The sequence below is a fragment of the Aedes albopictus genome, chromosome 2 (assembly GCF_035046485.1).
Source record: "Aedes albopictus strain Foshan chromosome 2, AalbF5, whole genome shotgun sequence".
NCBI lineage: Eukaryota > Metazoa > Arthropoda > Insecta > Diptera > Culicidae > Aedes > Aedes albopictus.
Genome location: NC_085137.1, coordinates 476,878,031 through 476,896,705, shown reverse-complemented (window position 1 = coordinate 476,896,705; position 18,675 = coordinate 476,878,031).

The window sequence follows — 18,675 nt, the reverse complement described above, 5'->3', positions numbered from 1 at the left end:
GAGAAAATACTAGTGTTGTGTCCCATTTGCGGGGAACAAGGAGTGATATTGACCTTCTTAACAACGTCACTCTCACGCACTGCTATCAATGTTCTATCTTCTATTTAATAAACAAATTGATTGATACGAGTTGTTGATACTGTCTCAAATTCATCAGAAATTCAGTGAGTTCGATTGTGGTTGGGTAACAAAGCGTCGAATGCCAAAAATTCGAAGAATAATAAAACACTGATTAAACGTTTGATTGCTTTGACATTAATGCACACAACAGAAAAACGTGTTTAACAAATTGAGATTTCCATTGTGAAAAGAAATACACGTGCTCCGGTGGGAATCGAACCCGTGACTCCCAATTCGCTAGACGGACGATTATTTCCTCCAAGTTATGGAGCCACTTGACCATATCCGTCCCCTGAAGACACAGAACTGAACCGGATTCCACTAATGCACATGGTTTGTTCGGTGGTAGGGGAATTGTGGGTAAAATGAACAGGGTGTTGTATTACAGCAATTAGCGTATTTCTGCATGTTTTAACGATTGGATGTTGTGTGATAACTTAAAACATTATACTTCTGCTGATCTTGAACTTAAAAATTGAATAAACCACTTGATTATGACGAAAATATCAAAAATCCCACAAAAAATATGCTCTGATGTAAAATTGAGCTTATCTGAATTAAGGTCAATTCGTATATTTTTCGCAAATTAAGACATGTGTGATCCCATATTCCAATAATGTACTTCCAAAAGATAATATTCAGTTGAAAAAAAAAATAAGGTTACGCTTTCAATACAATTTTTAGAACAACTTTAAAACCAGAACGACTTGGGGGTAAAATGAACATCTGGTTCAAACTTTACCCATTTTTTATCAAATTTTGTGCAAACTCGGTATATTGAAATCTATAGCACATATTTTGACACAACTAGTGCAAAAAGTTAAGAAAAAAGTATTTTGCGCTCATAAAATAAGATTTTTATCCGAAAAATCAAATGTTTTAGTACATTTTTTACAAATAATTATTTCAGCACATTTCAAATTATATATCAAAAGTTTTAAAAGTGTAGCATATAAAGTTTGTATTAAATTTGTTGGCCTAAACTTGAATATATCGAAATTATACATTCAAACTTGTTTTTGAAGACATGTTCATTTTACCCCAATCGAATGTTCATTTTACCCACACTATTTTTTATGACTCTGTTTTCTTGCATGTTTTGTAATCGAAAATAATGTAAGAAAACTGTATTTTTATTAATATTTTCTTCCAGAACTCTTTGAATATATTGCCATCTACGATATTACGGGGTTAAAAATAAAAATTTTGTCATATTTCTATTGGAAACGACCACAAACGCTTAGGGTGTTCATATTACCCCCAATTCCCCTATGAATGTCAAGACAATCAATAGATGCGATTTCCACTTGGCTTGGTTAGCCTAAGCGAAAATTGAGAAATTGACAACTCACTGTTTGCTTATAGGTTACTCTTTTATTTACGACGTTTTATTCCTAAGCCGGCCCGAGAGCATGCAATCGTCTATTTACCAAACATTTTTGACTCTTCGATTAAAAAGTCTCCCATTGTGCCAAACAACACTCTAAAACGATCTCAATATTTCTTTTACTGGTCTCCGTTTCACCTCCCATCCCAATCTCTACCTGATTCTCCCCACCCACGGTCCCACTGGAATGAAAAATTGTTTTCAGCCGGAAACATCAACAGAAATTTTTTATCGCTTTTGTTTGAAAACTACCCGCATATCTTCCGCGTTCGTTGACTAAACACCGTCGCCGTCGTCGTCACTCTTGCGCGCGCGTCCGCTACTGCTGGAAGCTGCTGAAAGGCTCAGCAGACCCAGGACGTGGTGAAGAGTTTTGCAATCTAGGCACAGCCGTTGTACCGAGTCGTCTGTTTGTGTGAACCACCACCACCGCGGGCCACACGGGGGCGTAAACTGTGAGCTATGCTGCAAGTATGATGGGCTGGGAGAGGTGATGGACCCCTAGCACGAAACATACCGGAAAGGTTATTTACGGTGAATCTTCAAACATCTTCTTGTCTAAACAATGAACTTTGCTCGCTGCGCTGAGCTACGGATGATGACGGTAGATACGGTTGTGGATGTGGTTTCACCCGGCACGAAACAAAAATGTTTCCGGCTAGCGGGCACCTTTAATTGAGAATGAAGTTCCGAGAGGACGGTACTCATGTGATGGAAAAGTGCACTGTCAGAATGTAGATGTTATGTAATCTTCAGAATTTGGGGCCTTCATGAGTATAGAGCTTATCTAGCCGGGTTGGTAAACGCACGGGTATTCAGCAACACCATGGTGAGGATGACGGATTCAGTTCCCGGAAATTTTCCTTATGAAATTTTCTTTGAATTTCTGACACGCAGGTGAAAATTAAAGCCTATAAAAATCATGATTGCCAAATGTTATTTAAAATGTTACTAATAAATATTGATAATTGCTTAAATTTATTTCACCAAATGAGGATAACAGGGTGTAACCATGCACAGAACACATAGTTTAAGTCTCGATGAATATAATAATTTATTGAGATACCAATGTACGCGACCAAACCCATGGCGTTCAGTACCGCCCAAATAGATGCGCTACCAACTACCAACACAACACCACAGCAAATCTACCGCTGTCACCCGATGACAATTAATAAAATAGCTACCTACCTAATCCTATGACACAAAACAACAGAAAGCCATAGAAAGAACACGTGAAATTTAGCGCTGAAGTTGTAGAATTGTCTTTTTCTCTAAAATTACCTTAAAATAGTAAGTAAAATGAATTCTTTGGATTATAATAAACTAAACTTGAATAACCTTCAGCTAAACACAAAACATTGAAGAATGAATAGTTACAAACGACGCACAGACACGAAGAAAATTGAAAACTGTAAGTTAACCTAAAATTGTTAAAATCCATGCAATTAATCAATAGAAATTTACAGCTGGAAGCTTACTCCACCAAAAAGGCGAGTTTGTCTGGAGAGATTTTTCTAGAACCCGTCCGTCCCGTAACAACCAATAAAGGTTAAAAAAAAAACAAACTCTTTATTTTAAGGAATTAAAATATGTTTGCAAGTTTACAACACAAATTCTACCAGTATGGTTCAATGCAACATTTCAGAACACCACAGATTATAGGAATTCTATCGCTTACCTTACCTTACCGATCAGGCTAAGGCCGGGGTGGCCTCTGCTGTACATAGTAGCCGTCTCCATTCCACTCGGTCCATGGCTGTTTGTCTCCAGTTCCACACTCTGCGTAGGGTCCGCAGATCGTCCTCCACTTGGTCGACCCACCTAGCTCGCTGCGCTCCACGTCTTCTTGTACCGGTCGGATAACTCTCGAGAACTATTTTAGTCGGGTTGCTATCCGATATCCTGATGACGTGACCCGCCCACCGCAGCCTCCCGATTTTCGCGGTATGGACGATGGTTGGTTCTCTCAGCAGCTGATGCAGCTCGTGGTTCATGCGCCTTCTCCAAGTCCCGTCTTCCATCTGCACTTCGCCGTAGATGGTATGCAGCACCTTCCGTTCGAAAACTCCGAGGGCGCGTTGGTCCTCAGTACGTAGGGTCCATGTTTCGTGCCCATGGAGGACGACCGGTCTAATCAGCGTTTTGTAGATAGTTAACTTCGTGTTACGGCGAACTTTATTCGATCGTAGAGTTCTGCGAAGTCCAAAGTAAGGACGATTTCCTGCCATAATGCGCCTCTGAATATCTCTGCTGGTGTCGTTTTCGGCGGTCACCAGTGAGCCCAAGTACACGAATTCTTCAACCGCCTCGATTTCATCACCGTCGATATGAATTCGGGGTGGCGGGCGCGGTGATTCCTCCCTGGAGCCCTTTGCCATCATATACTTTGTCTTCGACACATTAATGACTAATCCGATTCGCCTGGCTTCACTCTTTAGTCGGATGTACGTTTCCGCCATCGTCTCAAATTTGCGAGCTATAATATTAATATCATCAGCGAAACCAAGCAGCTGAACGAACTTCGTGAAAATCGTTCCACTCGTGTTTATCCCCGCTCTCCTCCTCGATCCATCGTCGCCTTGACCAACCATGTCAGTTTATCCGGAAATCCGTATTCGTGCATAATCTGCCATAGCTGTTCTCGATCGATTGTACGCCGATTTGAAATCGATGAACAAGTGATGTGTGGGCACGTTGTATTCGCGGCATTTCTGCAACACCTGGCGGATGGCGAACATCCCAACAAACATTTTTGCTGTACAAGAGTAGAACAAACCATTCTTAAGCAAACTTTAGCTTAAGAAACTGTTAATCGACTAGTTATGTTACTTGGGATCTGGTCCGTTGTAGCGCGTTCGCCCAAGAATCCACCCTGATATTGCCCCACGAACTCTCTTGCAATCGGTGATAGACGTTGGCATAAAATTTGAGAGAGTACCTTGTAGGCAGCGCTCAGTAGTGTGATCGCGCGATAGTTCCCGCAATCCAACTTGTCGATCTTTTTGTAGATGGGAAACACGACACCTTCCATCCATTCATCCTCCCAAATCTTGGTAATGATCCAGTGTAGTGCTCTCACCAGTGCTTCTGCACTGTATTTTAGAAGCTCGCTTGGTAGTTGATCTGCTCCAGCGGTTTTGTTGTTTTTCAACCGGCCAACCTCCTCCTCAATCTCTTGGAGGTCAGGGGCCGGAAGTCTTTCGTCCTGCGCAAATACTCCTAAATCTGTTACCACGCCACCTTCGGTACTTGCAACGTCGCCATTGAGGCGCTCATCGTAATGCTGCCGCCACCTGTCGACCACCTCACGCTCGCTCGTGAGAATATTCCCGTAATTATCTCGGCACATGTCGGCTTGTGGCACGAAGCCTCTGCGCGATCGGTTCAGCTTCTCGCAGAACTTTCGTGTGTCCTTGGCGCGGTACAGCTATTCAATCGCTTCGCGATCTCGTTCTTCCTGCTGGCGTTTCTTCAACCGGAGACTGAGTTCTGCCTGTTCCGCGCCTGTCTGTAACGTACCTCGTTCGCTCTCGTACGGTGTTGCAGCATTCTCGCTCATGCTGCATTCTTTTCGTTTTTCAACTGTTCACATTCACCGTCGTACCAGTCGTTTCTGTGATTCGGAGTAGCGAAGCCTAGTGCTGTAGCCGAGGTACTACCTATGGCGGATCGGATGTCCCTCCAGCCATCTTCAAGTGTAGCTGCGCCAAGCTGCTCTTCCGTTGGTAGGGCCACTGCTAACTGCCACTTCTACGATGTTGAGCCGCGGCTTCGACGCGTGGTGATAACTGTCGAAAGTTTTGAGCGCATTCATACAGCGACCAAGTAGTGATCCAAATCTATATTGGCACTGCGGTATGTGCGGACATTGGTTATATCCGAGAAGAATTTACCGTCGATTAGAACGTGGTCGATTTGGTTTTCTGTTTGATGGTCGGGTGATCTCCAGGTGGCTTTGTGGATATCTTTGCGGGTGAAGAAGGTGCTTCGGACTACCATACCACGGGAGGCTGCAAAGTTTACACATCGCTGGCCGTTATCATTCGATACGGCGTGCAGGCTGTTTCGCCCGATTACCGGTCTGTGCATTTCCTCCCTTCCTACCTGCGCGTTCAAGTCGCCGACAACGATTTTCACGTCACGCGGCGAGCAACCATCGTATGTTTGCTCTATCTGCGCGTAGAACGCTTCTTTCTCGTCATCAGGTCTCCCTTCGTGTGGGCAGTGGACGTTGATGATGCTGTAGTTGATGAAACGACCCTTAACTCTCAACATGCACATCCTTGCGTTGAACGGCTGCCACCGGATCACACGTTGTCGCATCTTTCCCAACACTATAAATCCTGTTCCCAGTTTATTGGTGGTGCCACAGATTTGGTGGAAGGTAGCCGCTCGATGCCCGCTTTTCCACACTTTCTGTCCAGTCCAACAAAGTTCCTGCAACGCCACGATGTCGAAGTTGCGGGGATGTAGTTCGTCGTAGATTATCCTGTCACATCCTGCGAAACCTAGTGACTTGCAATTCCAAGTTCCAAGTTTCCAATCGTAGTCCTGATTTCGTCGCGCGGGTCTTTGCCGATAGTATCGAGCCGTATTTTCTCCTATGTTTTTTTTTTTTTATCTGTATTAACGAGATTTTTAGCCCTAGGCTAGTTCATCTCGGGACCCACGCTTTACTTCCCTTCCGAAGGAAGAACTCACATTTTGCCGATTGTATCGAGTCGTATTTTCTCCTATGTTATTCGCAATGGGGATTTTTACGGGTGGCTTATTGGGCCTCGCCGGAGGGCCATCGTGCTAGTTCTGTTTAACGTCCCAACCAACACTGGGACGCTGATGGGGCTACCACCTTGGATCTAGCTGGGCGTGGTGCAGCGTTTCTTACTCAGCCGCTGGATGCCAAAAACAGACGCTGTTTGAGCCGCACCTCTTTGGTGAACAAACGCTCGGGTCGAACCTCCTCAATCTAGCTGAAGTCAAAAGGACAACAGTGCCCAGGCTGCACTACCAGCTAAGCACACAATTCTTAGCTGTCGGTCTTTGTCATCGCTTGACCCATGGAAGCATGAGGTAGGAACTTGTGAGGACCAGAGCTATGTTGGACGCTCTCCTTTTCGACTTACTGTTTTGCAGCCCGCTTTCAGAACATAATGTTATCATATTCTATCTCATCGTGTTACGTTTGCGTTATTAAAGCTAGCTAATTATTAAAGCTAGTACTTTTATATTAACTAAGGTGCTCAACCAAACCCCCCCCCCTCCTCATTGAGAAGTTGGATACGTCATTGTTGTCCACCAACATTGATTGAGTGAAAATCTTTTCTGTAACATTTTTATGATTTTAGGACAAGCTCTAAGGATTCTAACCCAAGATGGCCACCAGAATGACCGACATTTGCACCAAATCGCGTTAGCGCTCTTATCTCATAAAAACCGCGCATTGGATATGTTTATTTGAAGCTTATGACAAATGAGCAAGTGCAAAATAAAAAAATCACTATCGTTAGAAGTTTACTTTTTGAGCTTTGTGAATTTTAGGTTCTGGAGAAATGATGAACTAGGATGACAAAACGCGGTTGTATTTAGGTGAAGAAACCGGTCTTTAGTTGTAAGTATTCAGTTTATGTTTACAAAGTTATTAATTTATGCCTTGCAGCTACATTACTTATTGACATTCTCAAATGTCTTGTTACTTAATTACTCCATTATATCCTCCACCTGCCGACAGATCTCCGATAACGAGTGCCAAACGGCGACACTTTGTTTTCTCTTCACAAGCACTAATCGTTGTCACTCCATTGTTCTCGGATTTGTACTTATAATGTTTGCCAAGAGTTCCCTCGCTCGCTCGTTGGTGCTAACAATCTGTTCCTGTTGATTGTTCCGCTTGGCAAACCGTTCTACATATTATGACTTCAAAGAACCCAACTGGAATAGAGTATTATCTCGCCGCAGTGCCAGGACAGGATCCAAACCAGGGGATCCTGAACTGAAAGTGTCAAATCTCTTTGTTCTCGCTCGCCTACCATGGATGGTTGGTTGGTGAATATGGGTCTTCCTCCGATCCTGCAAGGATGTGCATGTGCGGTGTGCCAGAATTGCCTGCACTACGGGAGATGCACTGCACTGCACGGTTTTTATCACACTCGTCGTCGTTGTTGTTGTTGCCGTCGCCCATCGATGGTTGCACAATTTCAATCCGAAAACAACAGAACAGAACCCACGCCCGAGTTATCACAAAAAATGAATGCAGAAAATTTCCAACTAAAAGAGTTTTTCAACTCTTCCTCACTATGTAGTGGTATGGCTGGAGACAGAGCAAGGTATGGAGCTGCAACAGCATCACGCACCTAGAGGAGGACGGGGTAAAAGGTGTTTTTAAACACAGGTTTACTTTTAGAGCGGTTTCCTCTTTTACAGTTGTTAGCTGAGAGCGAAACTGAAAACTTTCTCTGCAATTTGGCCTATTTTGTTTTCGTTCGTTTGTCTTGTGGAAAAAATAAAGGTATTATATGCCCAAGGAATGTAATAAAATTTTACTGCTTACAGTCCTGAGCACCCGTATCATTTTTTTAGCCTTTTTTCACGTCGATAAAGTAGAAATGAAGATGTTCCAGTAAATTTTCTATGTAGATCTCATAAACATGTGGATAACAAAAATAGCCATTAGTCGGGGCCCGTGGCGTAGTTGGTCACACGTTCGCTTCATGTGCGGATGGTCATGGGTTTGATTCCCAGCCCCGGCATATGCAATTTTTCGTCAGTTGCTCTTCATCGAGAGCGGCTGACACTGACCCTCTTCTGAGCCTCATGGCTCAAACGGACCCGGATACCTGGATATCGGTGAACTGCTACTCATAATGGACCCCCAATCGGACTGGAAAGGAACAACGGCCATCCATCATCCTTGTGCTCATCATTCTACCATGTATAGAGTAGAAAAGTGAAAGCAGCAGAAAGGCAACCAGTTCGATAAAGTATAATAGAACACATCTAGGCGCTGTACAATACTGTAGATGCAGCTGTCAATTGAAATCGCTCACGTAGTGCCCTAGTGGACAATAGAGCTGTAAATTAGGTTAAGTGATTAAGAATAAAAAAAAATGAAAAAATAGCCATTTTCTCACCAAAATACATTTCACACCGACTCCCTTTATCCAAACCTACATCAACACAGTGATTCAGGACAGTTTCACCGGCGACGACGGCGCTGAACAATGAAAATAATTTTATAAACATATTTTCTGTTGTGAGACGAGAGCTGTGGTATCTGCGAGGAAGAGGAAAAAAGAAAACTAAACAAAAAACTCTTTTTCCAACAACACAGCATAACCTAACATCAACTTGATGATTTTGTGGCTATATCGGTCTCTTTCTACTCATAAGTATAAGGGAGTAGAGATCAAAGTGGATAATGAAATGATAGATATGATAGAATTCGCTAGGTAGCGAACAAGTGTGAAAATTTTATAGAAGGTGAAATTAGGCAAGTAGGCCATGTATTGAACGAATACATCGAATGCGTGAAAATTTCTGCCGTGCGACCTGTGCTTTTAAACAGATCGGCTTGGTTGGTAGTTCATACCACCTTACCAAGACTGGCAAAAGTTTCAGGCACCCGACTGCCTAATGTATTGTTCTGTTTTCATCACAAATTCTATCGATCGGTAGCTTTTTCGGAATTCGCACTCCGTTTATAGAGGTATGTCTATATCGCGGCGTGTTCTTCCTATTAGCTTTTTCGATCTTATAGGATAGAACACTTTTCTTTTTGAGCCAAACTTTTCATATCATATGCTGATTTATCGACCGTATTCTATTAATAACTTGATGATTTTGTGGCTATATCGGTCTCTTTCTACTCCGATCGATAGAATTTGTGATGAAAACAGAACAATACATTAGGCAGTCGGGTGCCTGAAACTTTTGCCAGTCTTGGTAAGGTGGTATGAACTACCAACCAAGCCGATCTGTTTAAAAGCACAGGTCGCACGGCAGAAGTTTCACGCATTCGATGTATTCGTTCAATACATGGCCTACTTGCCTAATTTCACCTTCTATAAAATTTTCACACTTGTTCGCTACCTAGCGAATTCTATCATATCTATCATTTCATTATCCACTTTGATCTCTACTCCCTTATACTTATGAGTAGAAAGAGACCGATATAGCCACAAAATCATCAAATTATTAATAGAATACGGTCGATAAATCAGCATAACCTAACATCTATTGTTAACCGCTAGCTAACTGTGTGCTCGCTCAACCGACGACGCACGGTGAAAGCAACATAAGATGGCTCTCACAACAACACAGTGCAGTACATAGTTGTGCTTCCCGGTTGTTGTTCGTAATTTTTCCGCGACGTCCTCATTTGGCTTTTATTAAATTTTAAAACGAAATTAAAGGAAACGCTGTGCGGTGGAATTATGTCAGTTTTACTAGCTTGTCTGCAGCTGGGTGGCTTCGTCGACACCATGGACACTTTAGTAGCACCGAAACGTTTGTTTCAACAACCAGCGAGTGGCAGCTTTTGGGATAAAATCATAAAATCATTCGAACGGCTATGAAACTGTTCAAAGTTCTCTAAGAACCTTTTTGAGTATAGGTCATAGAATCTACACTTCTACACACGATGATAATGATCTCTTGCTGTATTACAAATAAGTTGTATTCCTACATATGTAGTTCCACAAGGCTGTCCTTATTTTGCAAAAATAGGAAATGTTGAAAGTTCGTTACTGGAAAATGACCTTTTGAGGCTCAAGTGGTCTTCAAAGGACAATATCTTTTGACGAAAAAACACCCAACTCTAGCCTCCATACAATGCTTGCGACTTTTAAGCCCCTTGAGGAACCATTTCAGCCTACAGTAACAAATTTTAACATTTCCAATTTTTAAAACATTAGGGACGGCCTAAGGTCCGATCATTTATGTTTTGCGGGACCGGATTAACAAATGTAGGGGCCCGATGCCACAATGTTGTGAGAACCCCTTTCTGAGAACATATTTGTACTAATATAGAATGGAAAATTCGAGAAAACAATAAATTTTCATCATGCTTAAGGTCCCAGTACACACAGGTTCTAATATTTGTATAAAAAGAAACCAATGTTCAAACATCTTGTTTAACTCGATCGAATTTTCATTAGCGTTGTTTCTTGAGTTCTTTTCTTGTCCAATATTTGACCCTGACCATTTATTACGTAAGGATATTTTCACATTTTTTGTTTGAGCATTTTTTTTTCGTTTAAAGCGTAAGATTTCTCAAACCCACAAACACATTTTTTTTTAAATCTCAACAAGAATTCCTCCAGCTATCCCTGAAGGATGTCATCCTGTATATGTGTTGCTTTCTCCAAGGATTCTCCAGGAATTAATACATTTCTCAAAAATGTATATTGGCAGTAACCCACAGGTTTCTTAAGGGATTCCTCCATAGATTCCTTCAGGGATTTCTTAGACAACTCCTCTAAGAAATACTATTTCTGAAGGAATTCTTTCAGGAATTATATCAAAATTCAACTTAGCTTTTTTTAAAGTAAACCGTGTCCAATAAGTTCTCATACAAAATACAAATTTGTAAAATTTTATTTTATTTCACATCTGTGATTCATATTTGCAAAATGAATGCATGCATTGACGGGCCACATAATACAGATAAAGTAAAGTACTCGTTTTATAATAACGTTATTTTCTATTGGTTTTTATAAGGCTAGCAATACATTTCCATTTTCTGAAATCCGTTTGCTCCGGCACGCAAAAAAAAAGTTCGAAAAGTTTTTCATTCTACGGTAGCTTAATAGAGTCCATATCGTTAAATTTTGAGTTTTTCTCCCAAGTATTGTACGAAATGGATATATTGCTGTGTGCATTCAAAATGCAAATATCAAATGCGGGAGCACCAAATGCGGTAAGATTTTCTAACAAGTAACCCGATGTCAGTGGGAGCTTTCGTATCCTAGGTTGGCGGTGATATTTGCTATGGTTGCTACGTTGCCTTTGGTAACATGTGTTACCGCGTTTGAAGCGCATTTGGGCACCGTTTGCATCTTGAACGCACACAGCAATATTTAGGCTGAAACATTACAAATTTAGTGATGATTTGGTAAGAAATTTGCAAATAAGCTCTAATGGGGCTGATTTCCTTGAATATTACCGTTATGTTAGATATAGATTATGTCAGATAAACATCAAAAAACGAAAATTTTTGACAAAATTTTCCACAAGCATGTTTTAGAAGTGAGAACTGTGTGAATCAACAAGATAAGATGCAGCCATGCTTCTTTGACACAACAAATCTCATTAAAAAATGTCCATTTAATTTTTGTTTAATTTAAGTTTAATTTTGTACAAAATAAAATGGCTTCGCACATCACCAATACAGAATCTAATATTTATTTCTCTTCTGATCATAGTTGCTACTAGCAATGGTGAAGACAGAAACCTTATTTGTTTCACCTTAAAACCATTACTCGTTAAAATGAGACGAAATGCTACTGAAATGGTGTGCGTGCCAGCTGAAATGGACTTACGACACATAAGCGATCAGCAGACAAGGATAGAGGACAATTAATTCCAAAACATATGCTGCATTTGATCAGTATTAGATGGCCTTTCAATAAATAAATTTACTTTGAAAATCTCAATTACAGATGTGAAATGAATTCAATTTGATTTTGTATGAGAACTTATTGCACACGGTGTATATCTCCATGCGTTCTACAAGACTTCAATTTTTAGATATCCTTCATCAAAAAATGTAATTCTAGCATTTGAAAAAAAAATATTGTTGGAGTGTTTTTGGAGGTTACTTCATATAAGCAGGGATTTTGTCAGGTATTAATTCAGAAATTCCTCTAGAACATTTTCAAGAGATTCTTCTACAAATTCTCCAGAAGTTCCTACAGATTTTCCTCCAGGGATTCTTTCAGATTTTTTTCCGGTGATGCTTCAGGTATTTGTACAAAAATTCTCAATATTGATTGGTGGAAGTTCGGCTTTGCAGTCTACAGTTCTCGATAACGACCAATTAGAGCTCGTTCCTACGTTTCGGCAATTGTTGGTGCCCTCTTTAGGGAAACTGGGGGGAGTGGTTTTTATTTTTTATTTTTTTTTTGTACAATATCTTAGAATCTATACTTACAAATCATGAATATCGTTCACCGTCTAATGTCTTTGCTAATAGTGTTGTCGTGGTATGATATGGTTGGTTGTACATACACAGCTAGTTTCGATTACCGACTTCGGTAAATTTTTACTGGGGTTTTGAACTGCTGATCACCCAGTAGTTTTTTCGTTACCGAACGAACCCGGTAAATTGGAAAATCGTGCAGTTGTAAAAATATACCGAAAAAGTCAGTACATTTTGTGACAAACTTTTACTGGCTTTTTCAGTAAATTTCTTGTTTATGTTGTTTTACCGAATTCCCCGGTTTCCCTAAAAGTTCGACCCAGCTCCACGATCTCCCAAGTTCAAACAATGCCATTTTAGAGTGATCTTCATTGCGCTTTTTCTTTTATCACTAAGTAGAATGGAAAATCAGCGACGGATATATAGGATGGATAGATAGACATTTAAATACGAGATTGAACCATCGAAGGTTCAATGTTTTTCGGTGTGAATTTGTCAGCCTTGATGTACGCAGCGACATGAAGCTTAACTAATGCATCTGAAAAACCTCATAAGAGAAGCCTCACAATCAGTTTCACGAGACCGTGGTTCCATACGAAATTGATGCCGTTCGCTGATTTTCCATTACTTACCTAGACGACGAAAATAAAGCGCTTCGGTCCAAATTTCCTGATAGAATCGCGATTCCTATTTTGCTTTAGTCAAACTTTGCTGCTGCCGCTGCTGCTGGATTCTATCTTCATCGTTTGACAGTTGTTTGGAGAGACTGTGCGATGTTTTGATTTTCTTTTACAAAAACTCAGTAAAATTTTATCAATTACCGAAAATCGGTACTTGTGTTTACTGGCTTTTGGCTCATTTCGGCAAACAATCATGTTTACCGTATAATCAGTTATTCTCTTTACCGTACTCAGTGAAATGCAAATAATTCTACTGAATATCGGTATCTTTGCATGAAAAATACTGAAGAGTCGTAATTTTTATGAATTACGATTCGAGTTCAGTAAAGAAAACTACCGAACACTTAAATCCAAAATAAGTGTGTATGCTGTGTGGCACGGTAAAGGCTGGGTATGCTGCGCATTTCAGATCCCATTGTGATCCACTAGCCTCTGCCCAGCAACTCCTATCACTACCTCCTCGTGGTACCGGCCGGAAACTATGGGCAACCTTAGGGAAGATCGGGTAACCAACCCCGGTGGGAACTTTGGTAATAGCTGACAGGGAAGGGGGGGTTTGCTTCGGCAAACCTGAGCGTCTGTTCTCTAGGAGGAGCGGCTCACAACAGCGTCTGATCCCCATGTTAGGGGCGGCTGATCTACGTCCGAGTGCCAGGGAAGGACTCTAAGCTCAACTGTGCACTATGGTCCTCCGGAAAGTAGGGGCTTGGTGTCAGGCCTTACGAGCCAGCCGTAAAAAAACATTGTAACGGAAAATCAGCAACAGAATAATACGAACCGAGACCAACGGCAACGACCCCACGAACAAAAAGGACTTGCGATTGGAAACTCGGTACGTGGAACTGTCGATCTCTCAACTTCATTGGGAGCACCCGCATACTCGCCGATCTACTGAAGGACCGCTGAAGAACGTCTAGAGCAGGGATGCCATATATACAGATTTATCTGTATTATACAGATTTTTGAGCATCCGTACAGATTTCGTTTTATATGAGATACAGATTTTTGAGCATAAGAGGCCATTTTATTTTTGTATGAGATACAGATTTTTCACCTAAATTTTGTATGGGATACAGATTTTTGGGAATAGTGATACAGATTTTTCAAAAAATCATCCGGCATCCCTGGTCTAGAGGTAATCATACCATCTACCAGAGCTGCGGCAACACACGCGAGCTGCGAACAGCTTTCATCGTGATAAGTGCTATGCAGAGGCGCGTGATCGGTTGGTGGCCGATCGACGAATGAATGTGCAGGTTGAGGATCAAGGGCCGATTCTTCAACTTCAGCATAATAAACGTGCACAGCCCACACTCCGGAAGTACTGATGATGACAAGGACGCATTTTACGCGCAGCTCGAATGCGAGTACGATCGCTGCCCAAGCCACGACGTCAAGATCATCATAGGTGATTTGAACGCTCAGGTAGGCCAGGAGGAGGAATTCAGACCGACGATTCCCCAGTAGCACACTTGTTCTACATCAGTTTGTGTGACTCTTATATGGCCGAATTTCGTCATATAGGAGTTATATTGACTTTTTTAAAACATATGTGCTACTAGGGTTGGTAAGTTCAGCGCCCACCAACTGACGAACGAAAATGGCCTACGCCTCATCGATTTCGCCGCCTCCAATAATATGGCCATACGTAGCACCTTTTTCCAACACAGCCTCCCTTATCGTTACACCTGGAGATCACCACAGCAGATGGAATCTCTAATCGTTTACGTTTTGATTGATGGACGGCACTTCTCCGACATTATCGACGTCAGGACCTATCGTGACGCCAACAGCGACTCCGACAGCTATCTGGTCAAACTGCACCCAAAACTCTCCGTCATCAACAATGTACAGTACCAGCGACCGCCACGGTACAACCTAGAGCGATTGAAACAACCAAATGTCGCCTCAGCGTACGCGCAGAATCTCAAGACCGCGTTGCCAAACAAGGCGTGCTCGATGAGGCCCCTCTAGAGGACTGCTGGAATACAGTGAAAGCAGCCATCAACGACGCAGAAGAGAGCACCAGATCGCAGATCGGTTTTAGAAATGAAGAACACAGCGAGGGTGGTAATGCTGCAACAAGGGACCCGACAGAACGTGAAACGTTACAAACAGAAGCGGAAACAGCAGACCCGCCTCTTTCAGGAGAAAAAACGCCGCCTGGAAGAATCGGAGTGCAAAGAAATGGAACTGTTGTGCCGATCCCAAGGAACACGGAAGTTCTATCAGAAGCTCAGCGCATCCCGCAACGGCTTCGTGCCGCAAGCCGAAATTTGAAGGGATAAAGACGGAGGCCTCTTGCCGAACGGACGTGAGGTGATCGAAAGGTGGAAGCAGGAGAACGTAGGCACGGGAGAGATCACGGCAAATGAAACACTTCCCACGCTGAGGGTAGTTAAGGATGCCATTCACCAGCTCAAAACCAACAAAAAAGCTGGTAAGGAAGGTATCGCAGCTGAACTCATCAAGATGGGCCCAGAAAAGTTGGCCACCTGTCTGCATCGGCTGATAGTCAGGATCTGGGAAACCGACCAGCTACCGGAGGAGTGGAAGGAAGGGTCAATCTGCCCCATTCACAAGAAAGGCGACCATTTGGAACGTGAGAACTTCAGGGCGATCACTATTTTGAATGCTGCCTTCAAAGTGCTATCCCAGATCATCTTCCGTCGTCTGTCTCCTGAAACGAATGAGTTCGTGGGAAGTTATCAAGCTAGTTTCATCGACGGCCGGTCGACAACGGACCAGATCTTCACCGAGCGGCAAATCCTCCAGAAACGCCGTAAATACCAGGTCCCAACGCATCCCATCCCCAGGTGGTGGAGGTATATGTCTACCTCGTATCCTTACTGACGGCTGACAACAACGTGAGCCGTGTAATTTGAAGGTACATCATCAGCGGAAGTCGGGCCTACTACGGGCTCCAGAAGAAACTGCAGTCAAAAAACATTCACCCACGCACTATGTACAAAACGCTAAAAAGACCGGTGGTCCTCTATGGACACAAGACATGGACCATGCTCGAGGAGGACCTGCAAGCACTCGGAGATTTCCGAGCGACGCGTGCTAAGGACGATCTTCGGCGGTGTGCATGTGCGGAGAAGGATGAACCACGAGCTCGCTGCACTTTGCGGCGAACCCAGCATCCAGAACGTGGCCAAAACCGAAAGGATACGGTGCAGGATGACAAGGTTTCATCGCCTTATGTTAGCATCATAAGTTGCTTGCACTGCTATTGTTTGGTCAAAGAATTTTAATCATTGCGTAACACATATCAGTTCTATAATGCTCGGCTTAATGAACACTAGAAACTGCAATAACAGAACTTCGCACTGGTTTTAAAACCTTCTAGCATTATTGATCAGGTATAGCACACCAGATAATGAATCACATCGGAGGTATTTCCCATAATTGTTTAATGACATCCCCTGAAGCCCTAATTTCGTACGTGAGATCAAGTCTGCTCTTGATAGAAAGTTATTTCACCTTGCCTTCAATTATCTTTTTTTTTCCGAAGCAACAAAAAGTTTCCACCTCTTTCAGCCCCATTCGACGGTTTTTTCTCTCTCTAAATTCCATTCGCACCGCTCTAACACTTATCAGACAGCGCAACGTACGAAACTTTTCTAATCTCATCGGGTATCTGCAGGAATGATTCCTGTGTGATAAAGCACACCGACCGACGACGCGAAACACTCGCACGCGCTGTCCCACCAGAAGCACAAGAAAAGAAAACTCTTCAAAGCTCGGAAAATGAAAAGTTAGCCACCCCTCCAGCTCAAGACCAGCTTTCGACCTCGACCGGCGAGGATGGATAAGTGCCACAGAAAAGTGCGAAGGGTTCACTCGGTAATTTGAACCTTTTTTTACACCAGCCAACACCCCCTTGGAAGCATTGGAGAAAGAAAGGGTACCGCGGAGCGTCTTCTTCAACTTTCGAAGAATGTGCGCGAATTTACGTCATAAAAAATGAACGAGTTCTTCATATCTTCATCTCGTCGTTACCGTTTGTATGCCAACGACGACGAAACGGTGCGGTGGGAACGAACAATAACAGCAATGATAATCGAAATGTCAAAAAGTATATTTGGAAAACCGGAAAAGCCTTTTATCCTCCGGTTGGTTCGGGCATCGACAAAGCTCCTCTTCCGAAAGGATCTCCGAAGGCAGTATCACGTTCGTACACACTCTTGCTTGCGGTTGGATGCTGGGTTGACTGACGGCAGTGATGGAGGCCGAAATCCGTTCGACCGCCACGCCACGTACGGAGATTTAAATTCACACGGCTTCCCTCCCCACATTAGCTGATGGGTTCTTATCCTTAAGGACCATGATGCTTTAGAGGGGGGTTGGCTGCTGAAAGAAGGCAAAAGGCGTGAACTTTGTAACCGAACGGATGTGACTGGGATGATTGATGAAGTCGATGATGGTGGGGAAAAGCTCGAACTTTTGCTCCTGAAAATTTAGAGTTTCTCATAATTGAACGCTGCGAGTGATGTTTTTGGGTGCTTTTCTGAGAAATACTGACGGGGCATAGCAATCAGAGTTGTTCGGTTCCATATTGGAGGAAGGACCAAAGCAACCCAAAAGGGATTATTTAATTTTAATACCAATCAATAACACACTGAGACCAGAAGAAATCAACAAGTAATATTCAGAAGACAAGAAGACAAGAAGACAAGAAGACAAGAAGACAAGAAGACAAGAAGACAAGAAGACAAGAAGACAAGAAGACAAGAAGACAAGAAGACAAGAAGACAAGAAGACAAGAAGACAAGAAGACAAGAAGACAAGAAGACAAGAAGACAAGAAGACAAGAAGACAAGAAGACAAGAAGACAAGAAGACAAGAAGACAAGAAGACAAGAAGACAAGAAGACAAGAAGACAAGAAGACAAGAAGACAAGAAGACAAGAAGACAAGAAGACAAGAAGACAAGAAGACAAGAAGACAAGAAGACAAGAAGACAAGAAGACAAGAAGACAAGAAGACAAGAAGACAAGAAGACAAGAAGACAAGAAGCCAAGAAGCCAAGAAGACAAGAAGACAAGAAGACAAGAAGACAAGAAGACAAGAAGACAAGAAGACAAGAAGACAAGAAGACAAGAAGACAAGAAGACAAGAAGACAAGAAGACAAGAAGACAAGAAGACAAGAAGACAAGAAGACAAGAAGACAAGAAGACAAGAAGACAAGAAGACAAGAAGACAAGAAGACAAGAAGACAAGAAGACAAGAAGACAAGAAGACAAGAAGACAAGAAGACAAGAAGACAAGAAGACAAGAAGACAAGAAGACAAGAAGACAAGAAGACAAGAAGACAAGAAGACAAGAAGACAAGAAGACAAGAAGAC